The 19356-nt window shown below is 37.2% G+C and overlaps 1 protein-coding gene across 7 annotated transcripts in view; it reads right to left on the reverse strand.

Moving 5' to 3' along the window:
• LOC307002323 (neural cell adhesion molecule 2) overlaps positions 1-19356 on the reverse strand; it is a 198081-nt gene that overhangs the window by 93386 nt on the left and 85339 nt on the right. The gene's annotated exons all lie outside the window — the stretch shown is intronic.

Raw genomic sequence — 19356 nt, forward strand, 5'->3', positions numbered from 1 at the left:
ACCTAATTTACACGTTTGAATTGAAAGAAATCTGGGAAAAAATGTATAGAAAATATTACAGTGGAGACAGAAATGCTGCAATACTATTACCAATATTCATGGTTCCCACAAATTCACTGAGGGAACAAAACAAAACAAAGCAAAAAAACACAAAAAGGTATTTCCTTGGTACCATGTCCAAAAAGCATACAAATAAATTTACCATGGCACTTTTTTTGTATAAAATGAAACACAACCACGAAAAAAAAAAAGAAATCAATCAAACTTGAATATGTATATGATTCTAATTGGTCAATAACAGCATTCAAAAATATTACTGAACAATCACCAATCATCCAGGTTATTCTGTATAACTGACCAGACAACCGTCTATCTCCCACATATCTTCTTTTATGTTTCTCAGTTTTGTCATACAAATGCAAGCTGAAATAGCTCATTGGCACCATTTTGCAACTAAAAATAATCAGAGTCACTAAAATTAGTCTTTCTTTTGAAAGATGGCTAGAGGCGAGGAGTCTTCACTTACAGCAAGAAAATGAAAACATCACTCAGTAGAACAAGAAAACTGTAAGAGACACAAAGAGCTGTATGAAAGAGAACTTATAATATATTTTTTCCAATAATGACTGGTTAACTCACTGTCTATTATCCTGTACATACTTCCCCCGGGCTAATTTTTAACAGTTATAGCAAGCCAATCCTTCACGTCATGAAAGATTAATTCAGCCACCAATCCACCCCAATGACATAAAAAAAGCTAGCTAATGGGTTAACGCTAGGTCTTACAGAAAAGGCAGGAATGCTATCATTTCAATAGCTTGTTCAATTGTTTTCCTCACACTGAGATTGGGCTATTATGGCTTCCTTTTAACATTCCCGGCTATTCAACGTCAAGAACAGATTCAGATGCAAATATCAATATGGGATATTCTACCTCCGCCTCTCTTCCATTATCTCTCTCTGCATTCATTTCTGTCCAAAAAGAGGGATTATTAATATACAGCTAATCGGAGTCTCCCAGTGTGAAATAAGCCTGGTTGTGCCTTTGCCAAGTTTACATGCCGATAGTGCTCCCCCGCCCCCGTGTCAAGATGCATTTGCATAAAATCTCATTTTTTCTGATGCGGCCTAAACGCGCCAAATCCATTGACTGCTGCTATTGCGATATCACAGCCCGTCGAAAGGACGTGAAATGAGGGAGGGGAAAGGAGAGAATGGAACCAGCCTCGTCTTTTCCACCCATTTCACACCTCTACCTCAACGGCCTGTTCTGTAAACACAAACAATACTCTGAGGGGAAAATGTGTTGCACGCAACTTAGCATAAGGTGTCTGGGACAAGACAGGGCTCGTTTCTGTCATTTAAACACTATACCAAATACATCAATGGAAAAAAAAGAGAATGCACCACTAGCAACAATAATTTTTTTACAAACAATTTACAAAAAAAGAAAAAATTGTTTTGTGTTTTATGAACATTCTGCATTATCTGCCCTACTTCCAATCAGCAATTTTTTTTGAAAAGTAGATAGTTCCACCCCCTAACTTATGCTATTGGATGAGCCAGAATTACAACCCATCCTCATTGAATAAAATAAATCAATTGAGTTAATACAATGAAGGAGTTTGGTTTAATAAATAGAAACTCAAAATGTTATGTTATCTGAACCACATTATCTAAGTTGATTTGACAAAAGATAAAAAGTTGTGAAATTTTTTTTTACACAAATAATTATTTTTAATATATTAAATAAATAAATAATAACAAAACATATTTGTGACCCTGGACCACAAAACCAGTCACAAGTGGCACGGGTACAATTATAGATTTTTCTTTTATGCCAAAAATCATTAGGATATTAAGTAAAGATCATGTTCCATGAAGATATTTTGTACATTTCCTACCGTAAATATATTAAACATTTATTTTTGTGAGTGAATGCAGCACAATCGTGAACATAAAAGGACAACTTTAAAGGCAATTTTCAAATAGTTGTATCTCTGCCAAATATTGTCATATTCTAACAAACCACATCAATGGAAAGCTTATTTATTAGGCTTTATATAATTATCAGCTTCCAGATTATGTATAAATCTCAATTTCCAAAAATTTACCCATGTGACTGGTTTTGTGGTCTAGGGTCACATTTTACAGTTTAGAGAAGTAAAATAATAATAATAAATAATTCCCCAACAACAAATATATTGATCGTCCTCATCTTGTTCCAAACCTGTATGTTGTTTTCCCCATGGAAAACAAAAGTGTAATTTATTCTTTAATTTTCAGATAGATTTTTTTCATAAAGTACAACATTAGATAGTAGTGTTAAAAAAGCCCAATAAAACCTCTAAAATAGTCCACTACCTAGATTGCGAATGATATTACAAGCTGAATGAAGACATAAAAAAGATTTTTTTTTTGTGCTAGGAACAAAGCGTAACTCTCAAATTGGTCACTGGTTCATGGTCATTGTCACTGTATGCCAAAGATCTATGTGAAGATTCTTCAAAATTCTCCTTTTGTGCTCTATAGAAAAATAACAGCATATTGAACTGGAACAAAATAAGATTGAGCAATGACAGAGTTCTCATTTCTGAGTGAACTATTCCTCTGTGAGCGTCTTTGTGTGCAATCTTTGAGTCTCGAATTCCTCTGTGTGTAAGGTTTGGATCCTTCGATCATGGACTCGGGCATATCTCTGATCACCAATCAGAAATCTCAGCTGCCAGTCTCACGAAGCAAAAGCCTGTGAAGAATACACAATCATTCTCCTCACACCATTTGATATTCCACTCCATGGAAGCGTGTCTTGTATCTCCTGGTCTCTCGCCGTCTTTCTCACCATGTCTATCCTTCTGTCCTGCTCTCATTCTCTGCTTCATAACACAACTACACTGATTGTGTGTAAATCTGTCATTACACCAAATGGATACCAGCCATTTCTGATTCTTGTGTGACTTGTATTTATACATAAGAGTCAAACAACCTAGTGATTGTCACTAGTGTCTTGCAAGCAACTTCTTACTGTACGCTAATTGGATCCTTCTGCAGCAAAGCGCCTTGCACAAGGGACCAGTTATGATAAAAGATGAATGCCGTCACCCATTTCTTTGGTTTCATGTCTGATATTCAGGGTTCAATGGCACATCTAAAATCATCATATTTGTATGTCATGATGTAACTAATCCAATGGAGGCAAGCTTATTGAGACCCCAAGTGCAGTTTATTATAAACAAGATCAAACATGAAACAAAAACATGGTGTGGTATGAAAACTCAAAATGAAGACATGAACATAGACTTACAACCAATGGTCTAAAGAAAACAAAACTTGACTTCACATGGCAAACATGAGGGCTTAAATACACATGACAAGACACAGAAACATGACAATGACAAAACCAAAACGTGACATGATATATCGGATAAAATATTAAATTCACAATTTAATATTTAAAAATATATATTTCTTCATGTTTAGCACAATATCACAAGGCAACAATGGATGAATTTAATTTTTCACTAAAATCTAAAATTAAAAACTAGCTATTTATTCCAGGTGTTTGTCTTTTTTTCCCTTTCTAATGTTTCAAACTAAATATTTTATTAGTAATTTTGTGTGTTTTTGTCATAAATATAACTTTCTACCTTGTTTGTTTCTTTTAAAAACCCAGTTCCTCCATCCTCCAGGAAGAGAACATTTCTAGTGTTAAAACAAGTCCCACCCTGCTTGAAATAAAAGTTAGGATTTTATTAAATTTTATTTCAAAAGATAAACATCAAATTTCATTTAGTGTACATTTCAATCCCACAAGGAATTATGTTATTTTTTTCATTTGTGGAACTAATCAAGTTAAAAGTATTAAAGTGCCATTGATGATAGTATCCTTTTGAAAGTCTGTTAAACCTCTTTACTGAAACAATTACTTAATTACAACACACGCATATTTACATTTTAAAGGTTACAGAGTGTGTTGGCAGGGCCAAGTACACCATAAATATGGCCTTATGCTGCATGACAAAGTGTTTGAAATAAACACTGTGATAAACAGACTTACCTCAAAGTGACAAAAATGAGATCAATGTTTCCATATTTTGTCATGTGTGGCTAGTTTCTACTTTTTATAACTGCCCTATTTCTCGGCTGATGGAGATTTGTTGAGTGTGCATGCAGATTAATCACATTGAAGGAAAGCTCTCATTTGTCCTTCTGGCAGTGGCCTCATTGCATTTCTCTCTCTGGAGCACTTCTGTACGCCTATTCGTCAGATAAATCACCGTAAATGTACAGAGATGTGCCGTTACAGCTGTTTCGTTATCTCTCTAAGCAACAATTATTGCTTAAATCCCTGAACAAAAACTCTATCCAGAGGAAACGGCTTAATAAAGTTTGTTCCGTTCTTTAGGAAATCATTGTCTGTTCCTGTTGTAAATCCACTTGATATATTAAATACAATATCAGGTAATCTATCAGCAAGAGATGTGTGTCAGCATTCTTCTTCAGTCTCCATAATGACACTATTGTTTTGTTAACAGTGTTTACTGTCCTAGGGGAAGCCTTTATTTTTATACTATGTGCCTCAGCAGCTCTCAGTTAAAGATACACAGATACATTTACTTTACAATTAAAATAATACATCATTATTTTTGCCTCATTACTGTACAGTTGGGGGTCTTAAAAATTAGTTTTATTTTCTTTCAATTAAATCTGTGCTTGTGTGAATATGTTATAATGTCATAAACAATACTTTTTTTGTAAACTTTAATCCCTATATCGAATACTTTTTGCCATTTCACCCAAACAATATTCAAACAATTAGAAAAAAGTCCTTAAATATTGCACCAGATAGGTAGACCGATATAACAAAAGAATGAGACAAACAGACAGACAGACAGACAGAAAGATAGCTATATAGATAGGTTTTCGACAGACAGACTGTAGACAGATTCCAAGATAAGTCCAGATAGGGATCAAACTATGGCCAGAAAGAGGTAAACATTCATTCTTACATCCAAAATGTGTTCCCTCTCATGCACCCTGCTAATGGCCACTCATGAGAAAGCGGTAACCCTTCCTCCAGGATGTAACTTAAACAAGAAGACAAATATGTGTGGTTGGTTATTAGCCACCCTGTTAACCCTTATCTTAGTAGCAGGGAGCAGATACGATGCAAGGTCACAGCAAACTCTCTCCTCAGCTTTATCAGTGCTCTGCTACTAATACAGTGCGTAACAAGAACATGTATCACGGTTCACAAATACTAAATGATGGTTGCCACACTTTATGCATTATATATAACTGAAACCAATCACTATGCGTTTTCATTAAAAGCTGTGAAGTGTAGGATGTGCTTTGAATGCAGTTCACCAAAATGGGATGATGGCGTGCCCCTTTCAAGGCAGGGTAGATGATTTGTTTCAGAAACATTTTTTGTTATGCTGGTGGAAAGTCTCTTCACATCCTGATAGCAATCACTAAGTGGTCTAAATGTATGTGTATATATATATATATATATATATATATATATATATATATATATATATATATATATATATATATATATATATATATATATATATATATATATATTGTATGTGGAAGGTGTAGGACCATAAAATGTATCCCAATCATTGCATTCGGTCTGAATGTATTGGTAAGATGTCCTACCTGCCCTTCAACGTATGTATTTTCATATCTCCGCGCACCTGCTTGCACAGGCATCACATCATCAGTGTGTTTCATGCTATGCAGAGTTAGACAGACGTCAGTCACTGAGTACCGCAACCGAAACAGCAGCCAGCTTTTACAGTTCCTCCTGAACCAAAACAACAAGCTTATGCTGAGTTCATGCCATAACTACTGTATTTTTAAGAGATGGAAACCTGTGATGTTATACTTGGAGCGGTACGTGACTCGGATTTATGCGTTTCAGTGGCAACGCCATCGACGGCGAAATGAATCTGCAGTACAGGTCAGTGCTCTTTAAGTTATTTATGCTCATTATTATTGTAATGTTATGTGCTTTGAGACATGAGGTAACACCGTCTCTTCTGATGCTTTTGTTTGCTCCCTGTTGTACGCATTTATGCATTTTAGAGGATTCATGGCTTTGGAGATGCTCTGAAGTGAGGGTGGGATCTTATGCTTTCAAAGCTAGCTTGTAGGGCTGTAACGATTTACGATATTAAACCGAAATCGCGACACTCAGATCCACGAACCTGTGTCGCGGTATGAGAAGGCAGATCGCGATCGACACACCCCTTCCCAGACTTATCTTTCTCGTCCAGAATAGATCCTAGGGCTGTGACGGGGTCTTTTACATATTAGGTATGGGAATTTCAAGCAAAAATAATATTCGAAGATCGCTGGGTATCATTTGATTATTATTCAAAAATCGCACCTCTCCCCCACACGCACACACGCGCGTGAGCACTGAGCGCGCACACACACACACACACACACACACACAAGCAAACACCAGAGCAAGTGAGCAAAGCGCGCGGTGTTTGCTTGTATGTGTGTGTGTGTGTGTGTGTGTGTGTGTGTGTGTGTGTGTGTGTGTGTGTGTGTGTGTGTGTGTGGCACCGGCGCGCGCGTGAACTGGAGCTCACCTCATAAACGAATCGAAACTAAAGCTTGAAATACTTTTACTTGATTTAACGTTAATTCAAAACACAAAGAAATGGCGGCTTAGGCTAATTCGTAGGAAGTGTGCATTTCTCTATAGCGCGTTCACTTTGTGGCAAGCGTTATTCCTGCGCTTGCGATGCGGGTCATGCGGAATAGGCAATATATTATTTGTGGTTTACAGCACAGACAGTAAGCCTCGGTTACCTCAGAAGAATTTTTAACATGCTCGAATCTTCTCCACAATGGAGTATAGTTCTGTTTGTTTTTTCAAAAGTATTTTGTTACAAGAAAACAGAGTTATAGCTTTAGCTATTTATTTGGCTTTTAAAATCCTCCCTCCTCGCAAGAATCGCGGTTTGTATCGAATCGTGGGTCAGAAATCGGGATACGAACCGAATCGTGGGTTTGCTGTATCGTTACAGCCCTACTAGCTTGCTATTGCTATCCGCTCCAAAAATTGCCTACCTTCCTGTAACTAACTTAACATGCAATACTTTTTTGGTAGACCAGCCTCAACAGTCAAATTTTGAAGGTGGCCATGCTGGTTCACCAACTAGATCGGCTCCAAACCAGTGTTAAAAATTAACCAATAAAGCAGCCATATCACACTGTAGCCCAAGACTGGTTGCCCACTGAAGCTAAGCGGGGCTGAGCCTGGTTAGTACCTGGATGGGAGACCTCCTGAGAAAAGAAGGTTGCTGCTGGTAGAGGTGTTAGTGAGGCCAGCAGGGGGCGCTTACCATGTGGTCTGTGTGGGTCCTAACGCCCCAGTGTAGTGATGGGGACACTATACTGACAAAGAGCGCCGTCCTTCGGATGAGAGGTTAAACCGAGGTCCTGACTCTCTGTGGTCATTAAAAATCCCAAGATGTCCTTCGAAAAAGAGTAGGGGTGTAACCCCGGCATCCTGGCCAAATTTGCCCCTTGGCCTCTGTCCATCATGGCCTCCTAATCATCCCCATACACTGATTGGCTTCATCACTGTCTCCTCTCCACCAGTAAGCTGGTGTGTGGTGGGTGTTCTGGCGCAATATGGCTGCCGTCGCATCATCCAGGTGGATGCTGCACATTGGTGGTGGTTGAGGAGATCCCCCCTTCTGTGTGTAAAGCGCTTTGAGGTCTCAGATAAAGCGCTATATAAATGTAACAAATTATTATTATTATTATTATTAAACACTAAATAATGAAATCAGTTATAATGAATACATTATAATGAAAAATAGAAATTTGCTAAGTAATACATTAAACAGTGCAATTAAATTAGTGTTTTGTTCATTAAAGATGAACTTTAAGTGAGAGTTAGATAATGGCAAAGATAATCTAAATGTAAAAGACACTTTATCATCCAATACTGAATATCTAATAAATGACCAATGAATAAAAATAAAATCTCTGATACCAGTAAATTATATGATACTAATAAAAAAGTTTGGCTGTGCAAAAAGAAACCTCACACAAGTACGTAGGTACGGTTTATGTGGAATCTAGCATGGTTTGCAATTTGTGTGAATGCAATTTGGTGTCATTTTTGAAAGTAAACTATCTTGTTAATGCAGGCCTTTAATTGGCCTGTAGAATATTGCATTTCTCATTGTTGCATGTCTCTCCTGAAATTACTTTCTGCTGGCAGCACAGCTCGCATTCTTTGTGCATTAGTGACGCAAATGTCATCGTGTCAACTTTTGGTAATAAAACCAAAGGGACAAAAACAGCTGAAGAATCTGAATAAATAATGATTCCTGTTGTTGCTTCAGTGTTCTCCTTGTTATTAAGACAGAGTTGTAAAAAGCTTGATCTTGCAAACATACTACACCAAATAATAAAGTGAAACGAGAGGAAGAGTGTTGGCACCGAACTCCGGTTTCAAACAAGCAATCGAGCCATGAGAGAAAACAAGAGAGATTTCCCATTTTCTGAAGATCCCACAGCACGTCTGGATCGTATTCAACCGAGGTTCTATATCCCCTACAAAGCACTTTGGCTCATTCTGTATAGGGTTAAGGGTTCAACACTCAAAGGATTTCGAGAAAGTGGAGGTCACTGGGAGTTCTGACCACAGAATCCACTCCAAAAATCTCCCTGATTAGACAGTAGATCAGTGACCGTGCTGCTCCTCTCAGAAATATGATTATAAGCGCACACTGCTCTTGCTCACTGCTCATGACCTCTTCACAATCCCTTTCAATCCTGAGGTCGTGGAGACACCGAGCACAGGGACCACCCTGATGGGAAACATGACCTCCGTGATGCAGCAGTCTGGTTGAATCGACTCAACATGTGTATGATGAGAGCTCCCATTGTTCATGAAGTGTTCAAATGGTCCAGGCCCACTCAGGGATCGGGGAAATGGTACTCATGCTGGCATTTAGATAGAACTGTTCAAATGGTAAGTGGGACAACGCAGTTACTTTTAGAAAATGAATTGTATTATTTATATGAAGTGATTTCAAACACTGATTTGCATTTAGTGGATTTTAAAGCTTATACTCCAAACATTTGTTTGAAATAAGCAAATTTTTTTGTTGTCCGTCAGAATAACACTAACCAGGGTTGTGCCAATTTTGGATCGAAGAACTGGCACCACACAGCTTAACTGGAATTTGAATCGGAATGTCAGGAAGAGGAATTTACTGAATTGTAATTCAAAGAAATTAAAAAGCCAAGTTTGGGGGAGGTAAGATTTTTAAATGTTTTTTTTTTAGAAGAAGAAGTATCTTATGTTCAGCAAGGCTACATTTATTTGATACATTAAATTTAGTAATATTGCAAAATATGATTGGAATTTAAACTAATCGGTTTAAGTTAATATAGTTTACTTACAACTGTTATTCCTGTTATGGCAATGTTGAATTTTTAGCAGCCATTACTCCAGTATCATAATATGCTGATTTGGTGCTCAAGAGACATTTCTTATTATCTGAGTTTAAAACTGTTGTGTATATATAAAGTAACCATATATAATGTAAAAGTCTTTACTGTCACTTTTGATTAAAAATGCATAATTTTAATACAATTTGATACATTAAATTGGTTTAATGATTTGTCAAGTGAACATTCCAAGTTTTGTTGACAAACTTTGATTTCATTGTTTAGAAAACTAATTTGTATTAGGCCTATACGTTAACATTTAGCATAATTGCTTACATTCAAATTGCTATTCTGCATCCTACCTACTGTGCCTCAATTCAAATTCAGGAATAATATGAATTTACACCCCGTTCTGAATTTTGAATGGCACACAGTGAAGAGTAATTTGTCTGTCCACACTTAAAGCGAGAATGATTCAAAACTCATTTGCACATTAACATCAGAGACCGGAAACTCAATCTTTTGATGAACTCTGACCCAAGACAATGCAATATAAAGAGCAGTACGACAAACTTGCTGCATTCAAACAATCTGGATGGCTTGTGGTGTTCTGTGAATGTGGAGTGGACAAAAAAAAAAATTATGCACAAGACTCTGACATCATATCCTGTTGCATAGCCGGGTCCGGAGTAATTTTGTGACTGCAGCTTAACTCTCTGGCAAGTGAAGTGTAGCCGCCTGGCAATACAATGAATATTAACCAATACATGTCTGACCAAGCAGTATAGCATTTGGCTAAGACTGTGAAGGGCCATTAAACACATGATTGGCTATAGCTGAAGTTTATTTAATTTGCTGGCTTTAGTGAGATTAATTTAAATATCAGGCTGCAATCAGTGAAGCAATGGGCAAGATAAATCTTAACACCTTTGAATTAAGAAAGGAAACAGAGACAGGGATAATTCAATTAGCCTATTTTTAGTTAGCCAATTTAACTACACTGTAGCAATGTACAAGATGTAATCTCTACACAATCCACCATATCTGAAACACTTGTTCCATTAAAATCTCCTGAATTTCTTAAAGGGCACCTATTATGACATTTAAAATGTTCCTAATGTTGTTGTGGGAGTCCCCAACAACAGTTTTACATGCATGCAATGACAAAAAACACTTTTGTTGTCGTATAATATGCATTTATTTTTACCTGATTTGCTCACCGACTCCCAAATGATTCGTTCAACGACTAATTTTTCCAAACCCCTCCTTTGCGCGACGCTAATCTGCGTTGATTGATCAGATGACCCAGCAGTGTTTACAGAGATAATACACGGAGTACAATGATGCTTTTATCAATTAAATTGTGTTATTATAATGATTATAGTCCACTGCTTAGTTTGTAGTAAAAAACTAAAAATAATATAAAGAATTTAATGTTATGTTAGCGAGCATAGCCCAGAGTTCATATTGTAAAAGCACAATCAGCCTTTGTTTGCGTTAGCCCGATGCATAAACATAACGTTTAAAAAAAAAAAAAAATGCAGTTACGTTACAACGAGGTATTACTCTATTCTTTAAGACAACTCCGAAAACAACGACAAACACTTCACATATCTCAATACAATTGTCATTGAAGACCTAGAAGCTAAACGGTGCTTACACAACAAACAAAATAATTATTAAGCAGGCTACATAAAACATAAAAGCAACAATTATTAATAACACTTACAGGTTGTGATACGGAGGAGGAAGCTGATGCAAATACACTTGGAACTGAACCTTCCTTCAATATCAGCCGGCTCGCGAATCCAAGCTTGCATTTAAGTTGGAGCCACTTAGTCTTCAAATGCTCCTCCTTGGGCAGATGAAAAAAGTTGGCTTGAGTCGCACTTCAGAACACAGCGTCTCGTCGCCATGATGTTTTCAAGTTTTCCCTGGCCTTGGAGCGCAATAAGTGGGCGTGTCGTATTCAAATAACTTGACAAGTTGACGTCATCTAGTCAGAGAAAAAGCTTCGGTCTTCTAACGATTCATAAAAATGACTCCGAGTCGACTCTTACTTTTGAAAGACAATAACTTTATATACAGTGCACTTTCATTTTTCAAACTTTGCAGGATGTTTTTGTTCACTTAGATCTGTTACACACTACATGAAAGGTAAATTTCAAAATTCCATAATAGGTGCCCTTTAAAAACAAAAGCAAAAAAACACTGCATTTTGCACGAATCTCTTCAGAGCTGTGAGATGATTAGCGTTTAGGATACGCTTAAGTAAAAAGATGTTAACATGCACCGCAGGACACAGAATTATGCTAAGATTGTCATGTTGGCTTGCTATTCTTGCCCTCCAGTTGGTTATTTATTGTTCCAGAATGCAGTCTATTTATCACTGTGGAAAATATTATGCATGTACAGTACGGCTGGATGGCTATGCGACTGTAAAAGGAGAGTTTGTCTGTAATTTTGCAGGTGGGTATGCCGACATAAACTCTTTGTCCAACTTGAAAGCCATAATTTGAACCTTAAAAAAACATCAGCAATTTTGAACTACCTCTTTGTCGCTAGGGGACAAATGAAATGTTTTGGAAAAGTCAGCGCTTTTCACACATCCACTAGAAGCTTGAGAAAAAGACGGGGGAAAAAATGGTTTAATGTGCTTTCTGAAAAATATTAATACTCGGAGTTATCACGTCTATAAGAGCGAGGACCGAAATGCAAAACAACAATTTTCTCATTAAACGGTGGCCCGACTTTGGCTAGCTTTTCCTAAGATTTTATGTACTTAGACAAATTAGAGCCCCTAGATATGAATTAAGGTTTCATTTCCCCCTCGTTGAAGCCACTGCCTTAATGGAGAAAATAAACTGAAAAAGCGATAAATTGAAACTTATCCTAAATGCCATATAAGTAGCCCATCATGCAGTGTGCAAATGCTTTTTGCATAAACAGAGGGCTTTATCATCACAATGAGAATCATTGATCAAGTTCTGGATCTTTCCTCTTAGACTAATTCATATTCAACACAATTCATACATCTGTCAGTAAGACACAGTAAAGTACAAAACTAAAACTGTTTGTACCATGCAAATCAATATTTAATTTCAGTGAAGTTCAGTGGTAGACTGAACGCTTTGTCTTGATAGGGGAATCGGGACCCAACATATCCCAAGTGATAGTTGTTTATTTGGGCTCAACATGAGAGTGAAAGAATGTGTACATCAGCAGTTTTTTCTAAAACTCAAACTTATTATTAGGAAGGCACAAAAAAGGCCATAAGCAAGAAAATGAAAAGTGTGATGCAGTGTGGATTGAGCGCAAAAGGTAGAGCAGCAGTAAGAAACATGGGAAAGAAGAATGTGAGAGAAAAATAAAAGGGAGAGAGCTCCAGTGGAGGTGTGACAGCAGACAGACAGGTTGATGGAGATTAGGCTGTCAGAGAGGCAGTCCGTCAGTGTAGCGTCACACACACCTCACTGGTTCCTGACAGCTACACGTCTGCCCATATGGGCCGCAATAACGGAACACTGTAATTTCCCTCTGCTTTCCCTTTTCCTCCAGGCAATTAAGCACAGAGGGCTTCCCATTTAAACTTGGTTTCCTATTCCTTGCTCTCTGTGCTTGCATCCACACATTTCCATTCAGACTAGTCTGCTTTGATGACTTTAGCATTAGCAAAGCAAATGAAATATTTACCTGTAGGGGTAAACTCCTATTTGTTTACTACCACTTTGAGATGGAAGTATTTGAATAATGTAATTCTAGAACCGTGGTATTATAAACTGTAGGTATACCCACCATGGTGACACACGTCTAATTCTTCCAATTTGCCACAATAGACAGCAAGCACATTTATTTTATTTTATTACTAATACAAATAACTATTACCATTTACATAAGCAAAAAACTATCTTGACCAAGCTGCTCTAAGGTTGCATCTCCAATATAAAAGTCCAATAACGATTGCTTCACTGACAATAAACAAAGTTATCTGAACTTACAGTATATGTAACATCACTACAAATATTCAGACATTGTAAAACATGTACACTCTTAAAAAGAAAGGTTCTCTATGGTTCCATAGAGAGAGAGAAATTCACAGCAAACATTCACAGATTTTTTTTAGTGAAAAAAAAGGTTAATTGGATTATTCAAATGTTCTTCACACTAATAAAAAAGAAAGACCAGGGGTCAGTTGCATAAACATATTATATTAAGACAGTGTCTTAACTAGAATGACCAACGAGCAGTTAGTTAAGGGTAATCAATCAGTCTTACTGTTCAGTTTCAAGTTTTTATGTAACTGACTTAAAACAGCTATAGTAGTTACTATAAGTAGCAGTTAACAGTATTAAAGAAAAACATTAGATTACTAACCTGTAAGACTAGTCTTAGCAGTTTATGCAACTGGCCCGTGTTCACTGAAAGGTTCTTTGTGGAACCCAAAATGGTTCTTCTATTGTAATGTATACATCATTGCTTTACCACTGCGATCTAGGTCTTTCACTAACAATTGCTTTTTTTACCTCCAAAATGTTTAAATGAAAATCATGTAATGTCAGAAACAGCTAGAAAGCTAGAACAGCTAGATTCAGTAGATTAGCACAATTTATACATCATTAAACCACTGGTAATGGTATAGGCACCTCGATCGACTCTATGTTAAGTTAAATGTTAAAAAGTGCAATTAACTGCATGGGCGTCCGATATGCCCATATATAATGTTTTTCTCCATCGTGTAGTGAATCACTGCAGCCATGATTACCATCAAATGTTCTCAAACATCACTTTTAAATAAACTTCTGTTTAGCGTCTGCTTCGTGGGCAGTAATAGTGTTACTATAATTGCATCAGGAAAATAATAAATAAAGCACTATATTGTCTAAGTAGGTGTTCTTGGCCACAGCGTAATCTGAAATTTGAACCAGAACACATGCCAATAGTCTAAAGTTTGCCTGTTAAAAGACCAGATACTCCTTGAGTGTCTAACTTGTTCTAGAAAAAATGAGGGTGGGTTTGCCCTTGAGACTTAATTCTTCAAAGGCTTCTTCTTTGCCCTTAACAGTGTTTTTATCCATTCCGTAACCATCTTATGCTTGTTCACTGCTGTGGTTTAGGCCTAACATTATGTAAAATCCTGATTTTCTTCATTAAATAAAAGTGAAATAACCATAATGTTTACAATAGCCTTCATTAAAATACATTATGCATGTTTGAGTAACCAACCTATTGGATTATGGGCTTGGAAAATGGCTATTTCGATTCAAAACGCAGTGTCGATTGTTATAAGGTATTGGGTGATATTGATCCCTCACGTCATGGATAGACCTATGAGATTGATCACTCGCTAGCGTCTGTGCTGTTCAATGTTTTATGGTGTGTATGTGGCCGTGCCGGTTGTTTGTATGTGCAGTAGTGCTGTAGTATTGATCCAGTAGTGGTTGATATACGGTAGTTATCACATCCTATCAGAACACAAGCTCCCCTGGCATCCCTCAGGCCCACAGAAACCTGCCTGTAAGACGGTTTATATCCCTCACCACACACAGAGTTATGCCCGACCTGTCCTCAGACATTCTTCCTCCACTCATTCTCCCTCACCACAGATGTTTCTCTCTGTCATTCTGTCTTCTAATCTTCTTATTTCTACTCTCCTTCTGGCCCGTCAGACTCTGGGCACTAGATCTTCTAATGTCCAGGAGCCCAATTCTGAAGAAAGCCATTTCACACATGGCCGGTGTGACGGAGGAGATTCACACCCTCCAGTCATCATATGAATACAATTTTGCATACTTTTACTATGCAGTAAAAGGAAGTACTTTCTAGCAAAGAGAAGCTACATACTTTTTGGTGTGTAGTAACACGGAAATATATAACTCACTCCTTTAATCGCATACAATTTGCATGTGTAATTGCTAGCATCTTGCTAAATAGCAACCATGTATGTTTTGCGCCAATTTTAATGTTTCTAAGAACCCTCCAAAAAGGTAGGTACTGGTGAATCAGTTGAGATGTAATCAGACTCTCTTATACTAGGAAGGATTATATGCAAATTGGGATTCAGCCACCATGGTCCTTCTACCACTGGCCCACGTTCAGCTTCACAACAGCAATGTGTGCCTGAGAGGATGGAAGCGGAAATGCAATAACACTGGCACTACTGGTGATGAGCTGCACCTGGTGCTTACTGTGCCACCGTTGCCATGAATCCATTACTGTGTCACTCGTTCAGGCCACCTGGTCCTGCAACCTTGGACCTTCTCCACCTATGAGAACCAGAGCCAGGTGCATACTTGATAATACAGTACACCTGAAAAAGTATTCCCTCCTTCATTGAATACTTCTAGAATGACATTTACATGTGTAAGGTAGAAAATGAACAATAATGAACAAAAATCTATGATTTTATAGTAGGTTGACACCATATGAAAAATGTGTCGAACTGAACACTGTTCTACACCTTAGTGTCTGAAAGGCAGCTTTGGGGAATGTTACTTAAAAAATGAATTTATACATTTTAAAAGTACTTAAATTATAATATCTGCCATAAAAATATGAACAGCATTTTACTTTAAAGAAAATACAGACAAGTAAGCCTCTTCAGCAGGCTTGCTGCGATAGCCTGTGCTACTGGTGTTACACTGTGATCAGCCGCAGTACCAGTTACATCACGCACCCACCGTTGTTTCGATTTTTTTATAGTGATAAAAATAATTTTGTTTAGTTAGAGAACAGACACTACAATTCTGTTAGAGTCGCAGCACAGATCAGCAGCAGGACTGTTTGACATTGTACTGTTTTGATGTTGTGTTTTTCATTAAGAATAATAATGAACCCACCATTCAAGCAATTGACACCCGCGAATTATAATGGTGCGTGTCCTGTGACTGTCCACTGGAGCAAACCGAGAGCAAGCATTTTCAGTTAATTCCTATAGAAGTTCCATTGGAATTAATTGAAAACGTTCGCTCTGCTCTGCGCCATTGGACATGCACCGTAAGCGATTTAAAAAAGATACCGGTATTACCGGTGTTGCCACACATCGATTAACCGGTGGGGAAATTTCCTCACGGTCACATCCCTACTTTTTCAGTGAAGAAAATCCAACTAAATGGGATTTTCACTAGTTTTACAAAAAGAAGTAAACATTTTAGTTCTAAAATTGCCAATTGCTTTAAAAATTTTACAAATAAATGCATACAATAAATCCTGGTACTTCTTTGCTCAATTGATTTTGATAGTTCTCCCCATATTAAGTAGGATTATTTCTTCACTCCAAATAAGCCATCAACAACAGATTGTTTAAATGTCACATGTGAATCATTTGTGACTTTTCGCAGAACGTTTCCAAAGATTGTGATTATGCAATTCAACAGAAGTAGTGACAGATCTTTTCTTCCGAATCTTGAATTACATACGAGTGAAATGGATGATCAAAAAAGAAAAAAAAAAAGTAGGACACGTGGTTCTATCTATCAGTTGTCAGGCATATCTGAAAGTTTGCAGTCGATTGTAAGAAAGGGGAGGGGATAATGCAGACTAAATGTTTAGAGAAGTCCGCAAGCATCACCACAGAAAAGTTTGTAGTTTCACCGGAAAATCGAATTATGACTTTTTGATGAACAATTATGAGCTCAAAAATAAATAAATAAATGAATAAATACAGCATGCATGTATGAATCATTCACAATAAGATCAATAAGATACATTTAGATAATAGACAATGTGAGTCTGCATGTAATGGGAATTCACTCTGAGCTAGCCTTACCTCCCTTGGCCTTCTTATAATACCTCTACCTCTCACTTTGTGAACCACAGCTGTAGGCAAATAAAAACACGATCTGAATTCTACAAAAATGCACTTTTTTGCAGAATCCTTAATCATTTTTACAGCTTCATCTCAGCTGCAAATGATTTTCACGAGAATCATTAACGGGCCGTGAGTACGTTCAGCAGGGTGTAACCCTATTGTCTTGCGCGGTTGATAAATTAGAAGAATCGAGTTGGTGTGATGCGTGTGGAGATCAGGCTTGGTTTAAAAGGGCAGAGCCACAGGTGTAATTGTATTTCTGAGAACAGGAAATGAGCGTGATTATGGACCCCCAATTAAGCGATTGGGTCAGCGAGAGAGGGAATACATGCCTATGTGAAGGTTTAATTGCCTTCCGAGCTGATTTGGCTGTGCAGCCATTTAGCGGTAAATAATACAGGAGGTAAATCAGCTATTAGACACTTTCATGTGGGAAGGTCAAAAAGCGTAATATACCGCAGAGCACCTGACTGCAAAACGAATCTCCGGGCTCACACACCCACCGGTTTATAACCACAGCCCACCCGACCACCATCACCTGATCCATTATTTACCTTCTTTTCCGCAAGAGCCGACGAAAGCTGTAAATCCCGCTTGTGTCCTGTAACGCAACTAATGAGCTTGAACGAAAAGACCCTGTTGTCCTTTAAATGGAACTCGAACAGCTCCGAGTGTTTAATCATTCATTTGCACAGTAGCAGGATTTTAATCTGCATCACTTTGACTAATGATACACAAAACTAAATGAGATTGGCTACGTGGTACAAAGATACATCTCTATAATATGCAGATACATCTCTATAATGTGCATTCATCTAAACGTTGAGATGGCGAAGCCACTGGCCCACCTGCTATAATCAGTCAGCTTGAAAGCACAACAGGGAGAATTGTGGGAATTCTGCATATAGTCCATAACAAGCTGAGGAGAGATTTGCCAGCTCAGCAACTGCACAGAGAGATGAAGAAATGGATAGGGAAAAAATGAAAGACAGATTCATACAAGAGATGAGGAGTGTTCGAGAGAAAAAACATTGGAGACTTTGGACCGGAAATTTGAAGTCAGCATGAAACAACATTCATAACCATTTTACATTGGAAATATCATATTTCTTAAATAAATTTGATAAATAAAATACAATATTTAGTTGCAGAATAAGGTCATCAAAGGGCATGAAACAACCGTACAGCTAAAACATACTGAACAAAGAATGATTCACGATTCCTTAAGGCAGAGCTCTGCACACTATACCACAAGTTTGAATTCACCGCCTGTGGCTAATGGAAGATAAAAGCTTTTTCTTATATATTTTAACTCAGCAAGCCAACTAGAGACAGAATATTCCCCTTCAAACACACATGCATGTCTTACTCAACATGTTCTCACAGCTATTATACTAAAGGAAAAAGGTGCAAATAACCCCACGATCACTGCAATCAAGCTCTTTAGTTATAACTTAGCACTTAAATCCAAAAGTCCATTTGAACGTTTATTCGTTCTGCATCTAGAGAACTTTCCTCTTTCACTACTTTCAGAGCAGTAGAATCAAGATGAAAACAACGTTGAGCTGAGATATCGACCATACACACTCTTACGTCAGCCACAAGTTCAAGGTTGTTATAGAATGGTATTCATTTACCACAAGATAAAATCTATTAATTGGTAAATTCACAATTTAAAATATCCACAAATAAGAACAGAGTTTTGACAATATTGTATGCTCATACATGTACAGTATGTGATGTTAAATATACTGCTGGAGAAAAATATAATTCTATGATTTTTACCCCATATATGTATGTATATTATATGTATGTATGTATGTATGTATGTATGTATGTATGTATGTATGTATGTATGTATGTATGTATGTATGTATGTATGTATGTATGTATGTATGTATGTATGTATATATATATATATATATATATATATATATATATATATATATATATATATATACATATATACACACACACACACACACACACACACACACACACACACACACAATAATATGCATCATTTAAATATTTTATTTATTTATTTGCCATGCAAGTAAAAACTTGAGTTGCACAACACAAACTCGAGTTTCCATTCTTTCCCCTGTACA

Source organism: Phoxinus phoxinus, assembly GCF_949152265.1.
Source record: "Phoxinus phoxinus genome assembly, chromosome: 7".
Classification (NCBI taxonomy): domain Eukaryota; kingdom Metazoa; phylum Chordata; class Actinopteri; order Cypriniformes; family Leuciscidae; genus Phoxinus; species Phoxinus phoxinus.